Source organism: Sceloporus occidentalis, unplaced genomic scaffold (assembly GCF_023333645.1).
Source record: "Sceloporus occidentalis isolate IW3139 unplaced genomic scaffold, rSceOcc1.0.p SCAF_22, whole genome shotgun sequence".
Lineage (NCBI taxonomy): Eukaryota > Metazoa > Chordata > Lepidosauria > Squamata > Phrynosomatidae > Sceloporus > Sceloporus occidentalis.
The window spans coordinates 9,358,223-9,377,671 of NW_028317002.1; positions in this window are offsets into that span (position 1 = coordinate 9,358,223).

A 19,449-nucleotide genomic window follows, 5' to 3' on the forward strand; every position below is an offset into this window, starting at 1 on the left:
CCCATCTGCTTCAAGGTTAGACATTCTGTGTGTTGAGACATTTTGCATACCTTGGTTGTAACAAGTGGTTATTTGAGGTACTGTTGCCTTTCTGTCATCTTGAACCAGTCTGCCCGTTCTCCTCTGACATCAACAAGGCATTTACATGCACACAACTGCCGCTCACTGGATATTTTCTCTTTTTAGGACCATTCTCTGTCAACCCTAGAGATGGTTGTGCGTGAAAATCCCAGTAGATCTGAAATACTGAGACCAGTTCGTCTGGAACCAACAACCATGCCACGTTCAAAGTCACTTAAATTACCTTTATTCCCCATTCTGATGCTTGGTTTGAACTTCAGCAAGTTGTCTTGACCACATCTACATGCCTAAATGCCTTGAGATGCTACCATGTGATTGGCTGATAAGCTATTTGTGTTAACAAGCAATTGAACAGATGTACCTAATAAAGTGTCCAGTGAGTGTATGTCTGATAAAGCACATTCCCTGATTATATTCATATCAAAATGAATCACTCAGAAAAATATATTTAGAGCTTTATATGGATTAAATTGCAGGGGCGTAACTATAAAACACCAGGCCTTGATGCGAAAATTCACCCGGAGAACCTCAACTTCAATAGCTAGTCTGTGCCTTCTTTGCCCCTTGTCCCCCCTCCTTCCAACATAAACATATGTAAACACACAAATTACACACACTTACTTACACATACTCACTAACACACACTCCATTTTACCCCACTTGCATATCCATGCTCACACACACAGGTACACATCCATGTTGACACACACACACAGGTACACATCCATGCTCACACACACAAAAGTACACATTCATGCTCTCACACACACAATTACACATCCTTGCACACACACACTAACACAATTACATATCCATGTTCACACACAAAAGTACACATCCATTCTTACATATATAAATATATATATATATATATATATATATAATATATTGTGAGCTGGGATCATGTAACCACACAGTCTTAAGGTTTGAAATACCACATAAGGCTGAATTCTTTTTAGAAATTGTAGTCCTTTTATTAAAAGGTCTGTAAACAAACATAAATAAAACAAACAAAAAGAAAAATCTTGCTCTCTGAGCACTTACTGACAAATAGCAACTGACTCTCGTTGGACGGCTTACCCGCTACCAACAAAAACATTTACCACAGACCTTTTCGTTTAGGAACCATTCAGTAGATTCTTTAGGAGAAAAATGCAGTCTCACTCACTGCTTGTGTTTCTCACCTGACTAATTTACAGGGCTCCTTTTTGTAGCAGCCCCCTGCCGCTCATTGGTAACAGGTGAGTAAATCTCTGGGATAACCAGATCTCCTGGCCTGGCTGCATCACCTGCTGCAAGTAAACTGTGGAGTGGAGCACTGGCCCTCCCTTGTCTCCAAATGCTCCACCCCAGGGACCCAAACATAACTACAACATTACCATTATTTTGTTGGTAACAAAACATTCTCCCTGGGGTTATCGAATACATTGCACTGCAGTATTTTGTGGGAAATGTACATGTTATCCACCACCATGCCCTGTTCCCTGTCACAATATATATATATATATATATATATATATATACACACACACACACATAAACACATATACATACATCCCTACCCCTTCCCCCTGCTTACCTCTCACTGCTCCTGCAGCTTGCACGTGACGTCATGTGACCCCTGATACGCCCCTGTCTCCCCGTGCCGGTTGAAAATAGTTTAGAAAGGGCCCTTCTGACCTGGATCGATGCCGGTCCAGGTCGGATAGGCCCTTTCTAAACTATTTTCAACCGGCACGGGGAGACAGGAAGAAGGGGTTGCCCCCTAGAGGCTCCTGTGACCCCTGTAGTTACGCTAGTGTTTGTATGTATCTATAGCCTATGAACTATAGATTTAACTTGATTTCCTGAGTGGTATCACTATGGAGCTGTAAGTGGAATTCACAATAGTTATATACTGCATGTTCAACTGGTTTCAATGCATTACAGAGGCAGTGCCCCAATGGCAATCCACAGCCATTGATTTAATTATAAAATTAAATTATGTTATTACAATGCCAATAAAATCCATCTTGCAGTTTAAACAGTCCTGTGAAAAGCAGCTTTTGAATTCAAGGAATGTCAACTATAAATATAAAAATTATAATAGATGTTTATATTAGAAGACAAAATGTTAAGAACCCCACAAAGTTTTTGCTCTGTATTGTGTAAATGATCATTTTGTTTGGAAATACATTTAAACAAGGTTCAAGAAACCCCAGTCACCTGGTTTCCGTGGTGACCAAAATTAGCTTCCTTGCACCATGTAGTGCTAGGGCAACCCTTGATCTTGTGCCGCTACACACGATCGGTCAGCAGCAAGCCAGCGATGTGGATTTCTACAGACGGGGGAGAACCCAGGCTGCCAATATTCAGACTGATCTTGCATGAAACAAAATCAGGACTTACCAGTACATTCTAATGGGCATTTAAGCATAGCTCTTAAGCTGATCGAGAAGGAGTTAAAAATGCACTACCTATTGTAAATATAGTAAACAATGACCATGTAGGGAGGTGGACCCTTTGTATGCATACTGAATGGCGAGTGGCCCAGTGGATTTGAACCCCTCACAAAGCATTAAACCTACTGGTTGGCACATCTGGCTCTCATGCATCTTTGTATGAGAGTGGACCCTTTCTTTCTGTGCTGTAATATAAGCATTCCAATTGATTTAACCCCTGAAGGTCCTTGCTTATTCAAGCCTCATGTTAATTCATGCCATGAGTGGCAAATTTTTATTAATATAGTTATTTCAGAAATGTTTGAAGTGGATGTGTAATATCAATGGAAAAAAGGGGCCCATTGTACCAAGGTACCCCTATATGCATCTGTGTTGTCATTTGTATATTTGCCTGCACTGCACAGCAGGAGCACAATACTTGTTGTGCTGGGTGATGTGTGCCCACATGGGGACTCGTTTGGTGCATTGAGTTCCTCTGCTTCAGTAGTTATTTGCAGAAACACAAACTCCATTTCTGGAGTATGATCAATGATGGCTGATGGAGCTTCTCACTTTCTGTCATTGGAGGCTGCATGCCTACCTGCTTGTCAGGAAGAGGCAATGCTTTAGACAGCAGCGGACAGTCACAATAGCAGAAAGTTTGTTTCTGTGTGTATGGATGGCAGCATTCAGACATTTTTATTTACCCAACTTCAACACAGATAATGTTTTATATTATAAATCAATATCACAACAACATTTTTAGAAGGTGGTAGATAAATGAAACTGCCTCCCAGCAGATGTTGTAGAGGCTAATACAGTAAAGAATTTAAACATGCATGGGATAGGCATAAAGCTATCCTGAAGATGATACTAAGGGCTGATTAAACTCTTTACATCAGAAAAAATGGGCAGACGAGATGGGCTGAATTATTTTTACCTGTGGTCAAATTATATTTCAATGCATATGGCTCTGTATGAATGCATGGGGTTGCATATCTGTATGCATATAAATGTACTCAATGCATTTAGTTATGAATATTGTTTATGAAAGTAAACCTTACAACTTTCTACCTCTAATTACATACATTAAATAAAAAAGCAAATGTTATGGTCTACACTTAACTTTGCGCAGTGGTAACTAACACTGGGCTTTCTGGAAGCGCCTGATCTCCCAAGTTAACCAACTCAGTCTCTGGCTATCTTAGCCCTAAGAGACCTGCAATCTATTAAACCTGTCTTAATGTAAATTGGTAAAGAAAAGTCTTTTTGGTATAAGCATTTTAAGTGGTTGCTTTGGCTCTATTTAGCAGTGGGGCCCACCACCTGAAAATAGGTGTGAACTATGTGAACGTGTCATATGGATTTTTCATACCATATTTGATAGCTTTTAAGAACTTCATCACGAGCATCAACCATCACGAGCACGTTGTGATAGCCATGTTCCCTATTTTTTTCTCACTTGGAAGTGCATGGATGGATTCATCGAAATCCCTCAGCCTATGCATTTTCTGCCTTTCCCCGAAGGATTTGTGTTATTGTGAATACATCTCCAGCTTATCAGTGCGCATGCCTGCTATACTTACTGCCATCTAACACAAGAGTTCCAAGGGGGGTCTAATGAAGCCCTGTGTGCACGTTCCATCCCATCAAATTCTATGGGAGTGCTTTCTTGACAATGACTGGCTTCAAGAAGCCTATACTTGCATAAACATTGGACTGCATAACTGGAGCTATGGCTTCTTCTTAAGTGTTTTTTTTTTTGGGGGGGGGGTAATCTCAGCTAAAGAACAAAGGTAATAAAACAAATTTTATTGTTGCAGACGCATTATGTTTTGTATTCCTAAAGCAACACTGATGTCCACAACTGTTAAGTATACATTTGGTGCCAGTAAAAAAACAACACAAAATCATGTCTCTCAGTGACATTAAGCTTACACTCTACTGGAGATCGGATTTTTTAACAAATAGCAAACAGATTTCAACACCTTACATCAATTTTAATTATTAAATGAAAACTTTCAACAGGTGGAATATTTGTCCACAGCTAAACAAAAGTGATGGTGATTTTCCTTTCTCTAAAACAGTGGTGCACGAAAGAATTGAAGCCACCCATGAGGGTTACAAAACACATCCAATTAGCACATGGGAACAGGTTGTCATATTTTACTACAACCCAAGGCAACAAAAGAGTGATCTTCAGTGCATAATAATAATAACCAAAACAATACCTTTTAAAAAAATAATTAACAATTTAGCCAACAGTCATCTATAGCAGAAAAAAAGAGGACAGGGAGACTTGTAAACAAGAGATATCTGTAACAGTATACATCGGGGAGGGGGGGAAACTTACCACAGCTGGTGTATGTCAAGTTAAATTAATATTTTCCTTACAGGTCAGAAACAAGGAACACTGTAACTGTGTGGAGCAGGAGCTACATGCAAGGTAACTTCTATCAAACAGTAAATAAAATATTTCAATTACCAGTGAGATGAGCAGCTGCAAACAGGAGAACTGGACAGCCAGTGACAGAGAAGCTGGGTGCACGTCATCAGGACAGCTTGATGACTGAGTCATAGGTGGGGAAAGCAAGGCATGTGTTTCCAAGGCTCTCTGTTTTTATCTATTCTGCCTTCTGTAAAGGTCACAGGTAAATCAAGTGGCCAGAGCTTTATAAATATGACAGAATTTCATGGCTTGACAAAATGAGTGTAAGACTATAACATAGATTGGCATTGCTAGTTTTGTATATTTGATCTATTCACACTAATATTATAAATTCAGCATATTTTGTAATGGACAGTATTCAGCACTTATGTTTGATGGGGAAGTCACATGGAAAAATGTGCCTTACTTACAGAGCTGTATACATTAGGAAACTAGCGAGGGACTGCCTGGGAGCTTTACCCCCAGGTATACCTAAAATAGCATCCAGACGGGCCCTGCATGCAGTTTTACAGACATCACAGGACAGCCAGCTTGGCCAGTTGCAAGTGCAAGCAAATTTGGGGCAGGAACAAAAGAGATTAGGTGAACTAGATGGCTATTCAAGTAGGCCCTTTGGGGCAGGTCTGCTATTTTTGCTCCCCTACAGGCTCCTTGTATAAACCTGTGTCATGGCAGCAGAAATTTCATGGCCATCCCAGAGAGCTTTGGGAGAACGTCTGCTGATTCAAGCCAGAGAAGGCCTGGGTGAGTCCGATTGCACCACACAATTACCACTGATGAATGTGACACATCCGAATTGTCAGACACATACTCTGAGGACAACTCAATGTTGAAATTTATGAAAAGCTATGTTAAAAAAGCTAGTGGTAAGAAGGAGGGTAAAGACAAGCGCAAAGGGCCCTCAGACGTTGCTCAGAAAGCAAGGCAGACCAAAAGAAAGTATGAGAATAAAGGTCAGGGCTGACTAATCTGGTAATGTGTTTCACCTGACTAAGGAAGCAATTAAGACCAAGGAGGATAAGGAGGAGAGATGGGAAAGCGAAAGGGAGAAAAGAAGCCAAAGGAATATATTCCATTGGATCAGTGATTTTAATGTTTATTCTACTGTAGATTTGTAGCACAAGCCACAAGAGTACATGAGCCTCATCACCAACTTAATAGTCAAGCTGTGCATATCATACTGGGGGTTCACATGGTATGACTATGAAAGGGGAATTCAAGAACAAACAAGAGAGATAAAAAACCCAAACCTCTGGACAAACAAAAAACAATACCTGAACCAGGGTAGTATCATTAGGGAAAGGCGGAGCACGTAGATCAACAGGCCAAACATGATAAAACCTGTGTGTTGGGCTTATAATGAAAAAAAACTGTAACTAGAAACATAGAATTTGATGGCAGATAAGAACCATTCGGCACATATACAGTGGGGCAAAAAAGTATTTAGTCAGCCACCAATTGTGCAAGTTCTCTCACTTAAAAAGATGAGAGAGGCCTGTAATTTTCACCATAGGTACACTTCAACTATGAGAGACAGAATGGGGGGAAAGAATACATGAAATCACATTGTAGGATTTCTAATGAATTCATTGGTAAATTCCTCGGTAAAATAAGTATTTATTACAAACAAGCAAGATATCTGTCTCTCACAGACCTGCAACATCTTCTTTAAGAGTCTCTGTCCTCCACTCGTTACCTGTATTAATGGCACCTGTTTGAACTTGTTATCAGTATAAAAGACACCTGTCCACAACCTCAAACAGTCACACTCCAAACCCCACTATGGCCAAGACCAAAGAGCTGTCGAAGGACACCAGAAACAAAATTGTAGACCTGCACCAGGCTGGGAAGACTGAATCTGTAATAGGCAAGCAGCTTGGTGTGAAGAAATCAACTGTGGGAGCAATTATTCGAAAATGGAAAACATACAGGACCACTGATAATCTCCCTCGATCTGGGGCTCCACGCAAGATCTCACCCGGGGTGTCAAAATGATCACAGGAACGGTGAGCAAATATCCCAGAACCACACGGGGGGACCTAGTGAATGACCTGCAGAGAGCTGGGACCAAAGTAACAAAGGCTACCATCAGTAACACACTATGCCCCAGGTACTCAAATCATGCAGTGCCAGACATGTCCCCCTGCTTAAGCCAGTACATGTCCGGGCACGTCTGAAGTTTGCTAGAGAGCATTTGGATGATCCAGAAGAGGATTGGGCAAATGTCATATGGTCAGATGAAACCAAGGTAGAACTTTTTGGTAGAAACTCAACTCCTCATGTTTGGAAGAGAAGGAATGCTGAGTTGCATCCAAAGAACACCATACCTACGGTGAAGCATGGGGGTGGAAACATGCTTTGGGGCTTTTTTCTGCAAAGGGACCAGGACGACTGATCCGTGTAAAGGAAAGAATGAATGAGGTCATGTATCGTGAGATTTTGAGTGAAAACCTCCTTCCATCAGCAAGGGCATTGAAGATGAAAAGTGGCTGGGTCTTTCAGCATGACAATTATGCCAAACACACTGCTCGGGCAATGAAGGTGTGGCTTCGTAAGAAGCATTTCAAGGTCCTGGAGTGGCCTAGCCAGTCTCCAGATCTCTACCCCATAGATAACCTTTGGAGGGAGTTGAAAGTCCGTGTTGCCCAGCGACAGCCCCAAAACATCACTGCTCTAGAGGAGATCTGCATGGAGGAATGGTCCAAAATACCAGCAACAGTGTGTGAAAACCTTGTGAAGACTTACAGAAAACATTTGACCTCTGTCATTGCCAACAAAGGGTATATAACATAGTATTGATATGAACTTTTGTTATTGACCAAATACTTATTTTCCACCATAATTTGCAAATAAATTCTTTAAAAATCAGACAATGTGATTTATGGACTTTGTTGTCTCATTCTGTCTCTCATAGTTGAAGTGTACCTATGGTGAAAATTACAGGCCTCTCTCATCTTTGTAAGTGGGAGAACTTGCACAATTGGTGGCTGACTAAATACTTTTTTGCCCCACTGTAGTCTGCCCATTTTTCCTGGTTTAAACCCCTACCAGTCTTTAGAAAGGTCCTATAGTCAGGCTAGCTTTATGTCTATTCCATGCCTGTTTAAATTCCCTCACTTTATTAGCTTCCACCATTTCTGCTGGGAGACTGTTCCATTTATCCACCTTCCTCTCACTAAACTAGAACTTTTTTACATTACTTCTAAACTTCTAGTTTTAGAGCATGACTCCTTGTTCTAAAATAGTTCCTCCTTTCAAATAAGCTTACCTCCTAAAATTTGTTAAATGCTGTCTCCAATGTGTCAATATACTTCTGGAGGTGGGGTCTCCAGAACTGTACACAATACTCTAGGTGAGGCCTGACCAGAGATCCGTAAAGTGGTATAATTGCCTCTCCCTACACAACCCAGAATCCTGCTTGCTTTTTCAGATATTTTATTGTCTGTTTACCTTGAAGTCATCTGAAATAATTACTCCCTCTCTTCTGTTGCCACTGACAGAACAGTGCCCCCAATGCTATATTCTGCTTTGGTATTTTTACATTCCAAGTGCATTACTTTACATTTATCAGCATTAAACTGCAGCTGCCACACTCTTGACCATTGTACTAATTTACTAATAATTTTCCATTTCAGTTGTTCTACCCTGTTACAGACCTTTGTATCCTCTGCAAAAATACATACCATTAAGACCTTTTGTAATATTACTTATACTGTATTTGCCTGAATGTAGGCTGCACTCCCCCCCCACACTTTAAGTCTTTAAAGTAGGGGTGCGGCATATATTCGGTGTTTAGCGCAGGGGTGCACAATTCGTATTGCCCGATGTCCGGGACATCCAGTTGCGGGCACTGGGGGGGGGTGGTTTTTTTTATTTAGCTCTGCTGCGGGCAAGCAACAGGGTTAGGATCCAGATCCCCTGCAGAGCTGCAGGGGACCTGGATCCTACTCTCCGGCAGCCGGTGACATAACCTTCCTTTGCTCCACCATAGAAGCCCCGGCGGAAGTGCCGGCAGCAGAGGTTGTCGGAGAGTAGGACCTGGCCCGCCGCTCTAGTAGCGGGGCCGCTACTTACCTGGCAGAACAGGTTGTCCTCGGAAGTCTGCGAGCGGCGCGTACATCATCAGTTCAGGTAAGGGGGTGAGGGAGGCTGTATGAAGGAGTATGTGAGAATGATTGAGTGAATTAATGAGTATCTGAAGGAGTGAGTGAATGAATGTTTGTGAATGAGTATATGTAAATGAGTATCAGAATGAGGGAATTAATTAGTATCAATGTATGAATGAATATCTGAATGAGTGAATGATTATCTGTGAATTAGTGAATGAATATTTGTGAACGAGTGAATGAATATGTGTGTGTGATAGCATGGATGTGTAAGGGGGGCAAAGATGCCACAGGCAGGCTGTTTTGGTGGCAAAGATGCCACAGGCAAGCTGTTTTGGGGGCAAAGATGCCACAGGCAGGCTGTTTTGGTGGCAAAGATGCCACAGGCAAGCTGTTTTGGGGGCAAAGATGCCACAGGCAGGCTGTTTTGGGGGCAGCGACCAACACATAAATCAATACCAAAGTGAAACCGTTCGTGGAAACCCTCCGGATGCGGGTGTCAGTCTGGCAGAGCCTGTCCTGGTGTTTGGGTGTCGGTGTGGCAGAGCCTGTCCTGGTGTGTGTTTTTGGGTGTCGGTGTGGCAGAGCTTGTCCTGGTGTGTGTGTGTCTGGGTGTCAGTGTGGCAGAGCATGTCCTGATGTGTGTGTCTGGGTGTCAGTGTGGCAGAGCCTGTCCTAGTGTGTGTGTTCGGGTGTCAGTGTGGCAGAGCCTGTCCTGGGGTGTGTGTTTGAGTGTTGGTGTGGCAGAGTCTGTCCTGGTGTGTGTAAGAACACAGAAAAGAACCCCAGCACTCCAATCAGCTTCCAATCCTTAGGTTACTTTATTCAGAGAAAGCAAAACAAAAAAAGCAACGTTTCAGCCAAACAGGGCCTTTGTCAAGCTCAAAAGGCCCTGTTTGGCCGAAACGTTGCTTTTTCTGTTTTGCTTTCTCTGAATAAAGTAACCTAAGGATTGGAAGCTGATTGGAGTGCTGGGATTCTTTTCTGTGTTCGTATACTTCAAGAGGGTTTATGCTGTCCCTTTTTTCCTGCTAGCACCCAGCTTCCTGGGAGTTGAGTGCTGAACCATTTTTGTCTTTTTTAACTGTCCTGGTGTGTGTCTGGTGTTGGTGTGGCAGAGCCTGTCCTGTTGTGTGTTTGGGTGTCGGTGTGGCAGAGCCTGTCCTGGGGTTTGTGTCTGGGTGTCGGTGTAGAAAAGCCTGTCCTGGTGTGTGTGTTTGGTTATCTGTTTCCTTAATTTACAGTAGGAACTATTTCATTTTTACTTATCCAGAGATAAAACGCCCTCCTGAATTTGTAGTGACTTCAGGGGACAAAACATTCAAGGCCCTGAAATAATTTAGTGGAAAAAATAAGGTATTGTGTTATTTGCTCTATAATATTTATTTCAAGGATTAGTCACACTAAATTGTGGCTTCAGCCTTCCCATGTTAAATGACCAAGTATTATTTATGTGTATGTACATATATGTTTTTTCATAAAAATGGGCTGCTCAGTCTGAAATGCCCAGGCCTATTTTTTGTCCCAGTTCAGGCCTGCATATCAGGGAGGGGGCAGAGTGGCATATAGGGGGTATAAGGCATATCAGGGGGGCAGAGTGGCATTTAGGAGGGTATAAGGCATATGTGGGGGGCATAGTAGCAAGCCGTGGGGCAGATGTGCATAACTGGGGGGCAGGTTGGCAAATAAAAGGAAATAAAAACAAAAAATGCATTTTTCTCAATCATAGTTTTTATTAAATATGAAAAAAAGAGTTTACATGTGAATTCATATTTACTAATACAACTTTTTTCTTATAGGATAGTCTTATATTCAGGCTTTTTCCTTTTTTTTTAATTAATATTAAGATTTTGGGGGGGTTGTCTTATAATCAGGGTCATTTTATGATCGAGCAAGGAGTTTAAATGTCCGTATGAGCAACTCTATTGGTCGCCAGCAGGGTGCTCGTCTGCCAATGGTTGATGGCAGATGAGCCCCCTGCTGGCGACCAATAGAGTCACTCGTACAGACTTTTAAACTCCTGGTGCAGTAACTTGTCCGGCAGATACCACTGGTCTCCCTGCTCTATCAGTTAAATGTCCGTACGAACAACCTATAAAGTCGCTTATACGGACTTTTAACTGATAGAACTGGGAGACCAGTGGTATATGGTGGACAAGTTGCTGCATTAGGATTTTAAAAGTCTGTACGAGCGACTCTAAAGATCTCCGTGGTGTGTGTCTTCGTCTACGTTTTACCACCGCTGTCTTCTCTTCTTCGTGTCTTCGTGTCTATTTCAAAATCTTTTTTTTTCTAAATCTGGTCATACTACCTATTTGTCCTATTTGAGACATCTTTTATGCCGGTCAATTTACCCCTTCAAACCATATATGTTTGAAAACTAGACACTCCATGGTATTTCAAATGCTAGTAGTTTAACTCTTTCCATGCACTAATTCTACTACCACTACTGGGAATTTACAGCTCCTGTTAAACAACACCTTAATATGTGTTCAGCAACATTTCCTGAGTACAGTGATGCCACCCATGCATGGGTTTATCAGGATGTTTGGGGGCTAAAGGGCCACATTTGGGAGGTGCGCACTTTTGAAATTGGAATTTTGACATGTTGAAAATTCTACCCCTATGTCCTATTTGGGAGATCTGTGAAGCCGGCCAATTTAATTTACCCCATCAAATCACATATTTTTGAAAATTAGACACCCAAGAGTATTTAAAATTCTGGTATTTTAACTCTTTCAAGATTTTGTGGGGAAAAACAGCGCCAATTTTAGGACTTGTTCATAAAAATAATGTTTTGGGTTTTTTTACATTTTTGGACACATTTTCTTTCAACTGGATTATTGATTTTATGATGTCATGGTGACATCACTGGGGTGTTTTATTTGTACATTCTATTTTTAAAAACTTGTGTATTTTTCAATTGTATTTCAATGATCACATAGTGATTAGTGAACTGGGCTCTAGGGGGAGCTCAAAGTTCTCAACACTCCTAGGAGTGATCAAGCAGGCCCCCTGACTTTTTTGTGTTGCCGAATGCCTCTATGTCGAGGCACGTCAGCAACACTGGCTGAGCTTAGGAGGCGATTGTTGATTGCCTCCTAAGTACTTATTTTAGCCGCCAGCCGCCACCATAATTGATGGTCATATAGCCTTTCAATATGGTGAATTGTTGAACACATGGCAGTACAGCGGTCAGGGAAGCACCGCCATTTTGGTGGAATTTATCCCCGGATTATATCCGCAGAGATGCGAATGAAGGTACGAGATTGAACACAGCAGAGAGAAGAAGATGCAGAAATGGTCAGAAAAGAAGGTAGGGAAACATTTAGAGAGCATGAGTGAGAGAGTGAACAAGAGAGTAGAGGACTGCATTGGTAGCTGGCTCCCACAGGACCCGCCAAAAAACTTGTGGGCGCGGGCAGTCTTGCTGGTGCTGCGGGCGGGAGCGGGCGGTCAGGCACTGTACCTGCGGGTCCCGGTAATCCCGCGCAGTCCCGCAAGGCTGCCTTCTTGCTGCTCTCTTACAGTGTCTCCTCTCTTGCTTCGCCCAGGAACAAAACGGAGTCACGTGATGTGACGTCACTTCCCGTGTCTCCGCCTTGTTCCTGGGCGGAGCAAAAGAAGAGACACTTTGAGGGTGCAGCGAGAAGGCAGCCTTGTGGGACTGCGTGGGAACTCTGCAGTCCAGGTAAGGAGGTGGGCGTAATTGGCCACAAATGTGGCGGGATTGGCCACAAATGTGGCGGGAGCAGGCGGGAGTGGAACACCCACATTGCGGGAGCGGGCAAAAAATCAGCGGGAGCGGGCGGGAGCAGGATTAAAAAAGTCGTCCCGCGTAGGGCTGTACAAGAGAGTAAGTGACATTCACCAGGCAACAAATTTAGTCCCTGAATTAGAAATGCCCCCAACTTTTTGGCCGACCCAAATGGGAAGGAAACGAACCGAAAAATTCATCTGAATTATTTTTGGAATGTTTGCACATGTCTGCTTGTTACCAATGCACTAATTACAGGAATTTTATTCCCTAAACTATGAGCATTTGTACTGCCAAGCTATTTTTTCAACCTATGTGTCACAATACGTTTTAGTTTAGCTTTTTCTTGATCTATACTGATCCCACCATTCCTTTCCCAACTTCCCAAAGCTAAGCCCTGCCCTGAACCTACACTATATACCAGGGACGTCCAACATGCGGCCCGCGGGACCTCGAGGTGCGGCCCGTGCGAGATCGGCAGCCAGGATCACAAGAGCCCTGCTGCTTACTTGTGGGAGGGTCTATTCTCTGCTCCAGTCCTGCCTCCTCTGTGGGGAGAACGAGGGAGGCCGCGCCCCCTGCTGAAGTCTGTGATCGGCATTGAGAGAGCTGTAGTGCAGGTAAGGGGGTGGGGGAGGGTGTTTGAATGAGTATGCCTGATTGTTAGTGATTGAGGGAATGAATCTGTGAATGAATGAATTTGTGTGTGTGTGATAGCATGGATGTGTAAGTGCTGGAACCTAGGCATGATGGGACTGTGATTGCTGTTAACAATCCCACTCCTATCATGCCAAGTCAGCCAGTACATGCTGAAACCTGGCTAGCTGCCCCCCTTGTGTATTGATGCTGCCAGCAGTATGGGGTCTGCACTTACAGCCACCCTGTACCAGCATGTACTGGCTGACTTGGGATGATAGGAGTGTGATTGCTAACAGCTAACAGCAATCACAGTCCCATCATGCCTAGGTTCCAGCATTTACTGGTTGCCTGGGTATAAAAAGAGTGTGTTTGCTGTTAGCAATCACACTCCTATCATGCCAAGTCATATTGTTGATTTTTTTTGTCCAATTGTGGTGTGTTACTTTTAATAAAAGCGTGGTTACACACTAAAATTGGACAAAAAATACAATGCCCAGCCAACCAGTACATACTGGAATCTGGGTATGCCTGAGATTGCTGTTAACAATCATAATATATAATTTTTTTTACAATTTTGGTGTGCAACTTACTTTTATTAAAAGTGTGTGGGGGGTCATTTTCAGTTTCGGCTAAGTGAACCCTGAATTTTCGGTTTTGGTCCAGAATTTTCATTTTAGTGCATCGCTAAATAAATAGAACTATTTTATTTTTACTTATCCAGAATCCTGAATTTGTAGTCACAAAACTTTCTAGGCCCAGAAATCAGTGAGAGGAAAAGTAAAGGTTTTGCGTCATTTACTTTTTTTAATCTGCATATTTTATTAAAGGCCACAGTGAAAAATGAGTGCGGCCCGCGCACGTATACAATTCTGATGAAGTGGCCCACTGCAGAAAAAACTTGGACGCCCCTGCTATATATTGTTTTAATGCTATCTTCGCCCCCACACACTTTAAAATCTCTTTCTTTTATTTATTATTTTTTTTAGTATAGAAAAAGAATCATTTTTTTTTTAACATTCGTTACAGATATTAAATTCTAAAAATACATTGTTATATAAATAAACATTCCTGATTAGGGCTGCAACTAACGATTATTTTCATAATCAATTAGTTGGCCGATTATTTTTTCGATTAATCGGATTTAAAAAAAATATGCAAATTTTTCGTTTACTTAAAAGAAAAACTTGTGTCATTAACACTTTTTATCTCTTTATCACAATGGAATTTGACCCACATTATTTCTCAAACTAAGTTTTACCAAAATAAGTTTTACTAGTAAATATTAATTCATGTAAACTTTTTTCATATTTAATAAAAGCTATGATTGAGAAAAATGTCTCTTGTTTATATTTTCTTTTATTTGCCAACCTGCCCCCAGGTTATGCACATCTCACCCCCAGCTTGCCACTCCACCCCAGAAATGCCTTATACCTCCTATATGCCATTGTGCCCCATACCTCCATATATGCCACTGTGCCCCCCTTATATGCCTTATAGCCCCCTATATGCCACTGATATGCCACTATGTCCCCTGATATGCCTTATACCCCCGATATACCACTGTGCCCCGATATGCCTTATACCTCCCTATATGCCACCATGCCCCCTGAAGACCCCTATAGACAAAAAAGAATAGATAATACACAATACAATATATATAAAAATATATAGACAATACAAACAATAAATCAAATATTACAGCAATAAAAAAATAAAACAACACAAATTAAAGAACGCACATAATTAATAGATCCCAAAAAAAATTCTACCTGCCCCACCAGGGGTTAATATATCAACAGAAGAAATAAACATAAAAATAAAGATAATACTCTAGGCTTAGCTTACCCAGTGGTCCTTATTTGTCCAGTTTTTCTTCTGTTGATATATTAACCCCTGGTGGGGCAGGTAGAAGTTGAAGTGAAGTAGCGGATGTTGCGCACATCGCGCACTAAAATCCAAATCCCCTGCAGCGCTGCAGGGGACCTGGATCTTCTCTGGCAGCCGGTGGGGGTCTGTGTAAAATGCGCAGACAGCCTCCGCTTTGCCACTCCACTTCCGTTGGGGCTTCAATGATGGAGCGCCGGAAGATCACGTGATGCCGGCATTCAGTAATAGAGAAGCCCCAGCGGAAGTGGAGGGGAGAAGCGGAAGTGGAGGGGAGAAGCAGAGGATGTCTGCGCGTATCGCACAGACCCCAACCGACTGACAGAGAGGCGAATCCAGGTCCCTTGCAGCGCTGCAGGGGGCTCTGGATTCTAGAGTTATAATCCGATCTCTATTTGAGGTCGGAATTTAGAAGGAGGGGAGTTTTTCAGGGCATTTGCTCTGAAAAAACAAATTTTATAACTCGATAAAAATCGATTCAACTAATCGATAATTGTAAAAGATTCTAACACATTTAACATCTCTTTTAACCCTAGTAATATGAAATGGACCATATATAATTATTGGTATAGGCAATAGTCAAAGATATGTAATCATTGTTCATAAATAAATGATTATTAAGATATATTAATATGTTTCAATGATAGGCTTCAAGGTTTCCTTGACCTTAAATGTAGAATGAAGGATTTGCTGAACAGGCGTTCTATAGATAGGATAGAAGCTTGCTAATGCATGGTATAGTTGTAACTCTAAAAGGGCATTACAATATACGTACAGTGACTACCTAAAATAGGATTTCGACGTGTAAAGATCTTAGTGAGCATGTTTACCCAATTAGGTGAAGACCAATAGACTGACATCACTATCCAAGGCACATATAAGCTAGGCTTTTGTAAGACATGGAGAGGCATGGGAAGAGAGGTCGAGAGAAGATGTACTTGCCATCCACGGACTCTTCACGTCCCAACACTCCCTCCCTCCATCCTCAGGAATGCATAGGACAGATGTCATGAACTAAATTCCTCTCCAAGGTTTTGTAAGACTTGTTTCGTATTTTTGTTACCTACTTTTTATATTCGTCTATTTTTGTTTGTATTAAATGTTTCACCTTTGTTTGCATCTAAGTGACTCTGCCTATTTTTGACGCACATACATTTATATGTGTTCCAATTATTTGAAGTTTGTATTGGCCCGAATATACATTTTATTACATATCTGGCGTGCCAGCCCTGCGTATTTTTTCCTGACCTTTGCCCTCCAGCTTGCTCAGGGGGAAGGGCAGATATATCTGTACACTTTTTGCAAACTGTCGGGAGATAATTAAGAAAAGAACCTTTGAGGATACAGACTTCCAGATTTTATTGGAACACGTGCTAAGAGACGCTATTGACGGCAGACGCAAGAAAGCCATACAGCGTGATACAACAGCCATTCAAGGAGAGTTCATTAAGAAGGGTAAGTCATGGATTTTATAAAAATATATGCTAACAAAAGTAAAATAACTTTTCAATTTGATAATTGTCCTACTAATGCACAGTTATGGGCTAGTATGTACAAACAATGTGAGCTAGAGAATATGAAATTGGATAAGAAATTGTTATGTATTGATAAACTTAAGAAGAAACTGCAAAATGTCCTAAGCATGTTTAAAACGTTTAATGAATTGATTGTGGAGGATTTACAACCTAGACAAAGTATTTGCACGATTAACAAAGTTGTACCAGAATCTAACCCTGATGACAGTACTGACGACTTTAACAGCTGTCCCGACTGTTTTGTTTTAGCTCAGCAATTAGAGAACTTGGAGAGAGATATGGACAGACAAACGGCTAGAATTAACTCAGAATGACTGTCACAAGCCACAAACTAATCCTACTAATTCTGAATAAATTGATACTACTAACCAAAGGTTGATACAGAAGCTTAATTAAGTGTGACTAATCAAGCTTTGCCTATAATATCTAACTCACCTGTTTGCACAATTGTAGGTTTTAGTGGAAAATGTAATACTTCAGCAACTTTGGTTACTGGTGTTTTGTTTGAGATTCCTGGCTATTTGTGTACTGAAATTGATATCTGGCATTGTCCTAGCTCAGAAAATATCTTAGGGGCTGATGTAATGAGAGAACGAGGCTGGGTCATTGACTTAGGGAATCAAGTGATTTGGAGAAGTAATAACCTTAAAGGGCCTGTAGTAATTGATCCAAGTGACTACAGTGTAGTGGCCGTCATCAATTTAATTGAGGAGGTATCCCCAAATCATGTATGGCCACAAATGGATTGTAATGACTTGACTCTTGTAGAAATTGTGCAGAAACATCCCTCGTTATGGGCTCAATCTAAGAATGAGGTAGGGACGATGAAAGATGTTGTTGTCAAAGTGGAAGGAACAGATCCCATAGCTCAGAAACAGTACCGATTGCCTCCAGATTCAATTGAGCCTTTGTCCAAAATTATTGAAGAACTACTTCAACAAGGCGTCATACGCAAATCAAATTCGGTGACAAACTATCCGTTATGGGCAGTTAAGAAACCAGATAATTCTTATAGAATGCTTCTAGATCTGCGTATGTTTAATAAATGTACCCCAAATGTGGCACCAATTGTAGCAGATACCCCTGACTTCATGTCTTGATTGAATGCTAAAGCGAAGTTTTTCTCGGTACTGGATATCAGTAATGGTTTTTTCAGTATTCAGATAGAGAGGAGTTGTTAATACAAATTTACTTTTACTTTTCTGAATGAGCAATATGTATTTTGCAGATTACCACAAGGGGCACACATGTCACCTAGTCTGTTTCATCAGGCATTGGCAAAAGTATTATCAAAATTCTCAAGGCAAGATTGTATTCTACAGTATGTTGATGATATCTTGTTGGCAACAGAGAGTAGAGAGGAACACCTCATCTTGTTAGCAGAATTGTTTGATCTGTTGTATGAGTCAGGATTGAAATTAAATCCAAGGAAGGTCCAATTACTGAAACAAGAGGTTCAGTACTTGGGAGTTTTGATAAATCCAAATCACATGTGTTGAGATATTTCAGGGGGATTATCCATCTCTTTTTAGAAAAGAAGTAGAGGAAACTGATGAACCTGTATTTGTAGATTGTTCTAGATTTTGCTTGAAAGGTCGAGCTATTCAGCATAGACTACCAGGACATTTTTCTGCCCAGAGAGCAGAAGTTGAAGCTGTTAAAACAGTATTGGAAATTAACGAGAAAGAAAGCAATGATCCTTTGGTAATCTATAGCGATAGTTCATATGTCGTATGATCACTAACAGACTACTTACCTGTGTGGAAAAAACGAGGTTTTGTGGATTCATCTAACAAAATCTTAAATCATGTTGATACATTGCAGACTATCTTTGAGCTTGCTTCTAAAAATCCTAACCGATATGCTATTGTCAAGGTACCAGGCCATAGCAGAGGGACTAGTGATTTAGCTTTGAGAAATGAGAAAGCAGATTCTCTAGTAAAAGAAGCAGCTTTGACAGAAGAGATAGTGATGGAACTAGAACGGTTGGAAGTACTACCAGTAAAGAGTAAGGAAGCAAATTTACCTTCATTCATCGATAAAGATGAAAGATGCGTTCATTATAGAATGTAAGAATAAAATAACACCTCCCTTTGTTTGTGAGAACGGAGTGGTGTGTTATGAGATGCAAGGTAATTTACTTCCAGTTGTGCCTAAACACTTGCAGACGGAATTCACCCGCTATAATATGTAAAGATTAGGTCATGTGGGTCAGCAAAAGTTGCTGGAAAACTTCAAAGATAAGTTTTATTGGGACAAAAAGGTGGACTCTGTACAAAATGTTGTTCAGTCATGTCTCATTTGTGCTCAAGTAAACCCCAGGCCTAAAGGACAAAAGTCTCCACTTCTAAGAATTGCACCTGCAGATGGTTCGTGGTCTATACTGCAGATTGACTACATAGGTCTCCTACTTCAGGTAACCAAGGTCTCAGGTATGCATTGGTTGTGGTAAATGTATTTTATAAGTAGGTAGAATTGTAGCCTGTCAGGAATGATGATGCTTTGTCTACGGCAAAAGCATTAAGGAATCATGTTGTACTTGGGGAATCCCAAGGATGATTGCTTCTGACAGAAGGAG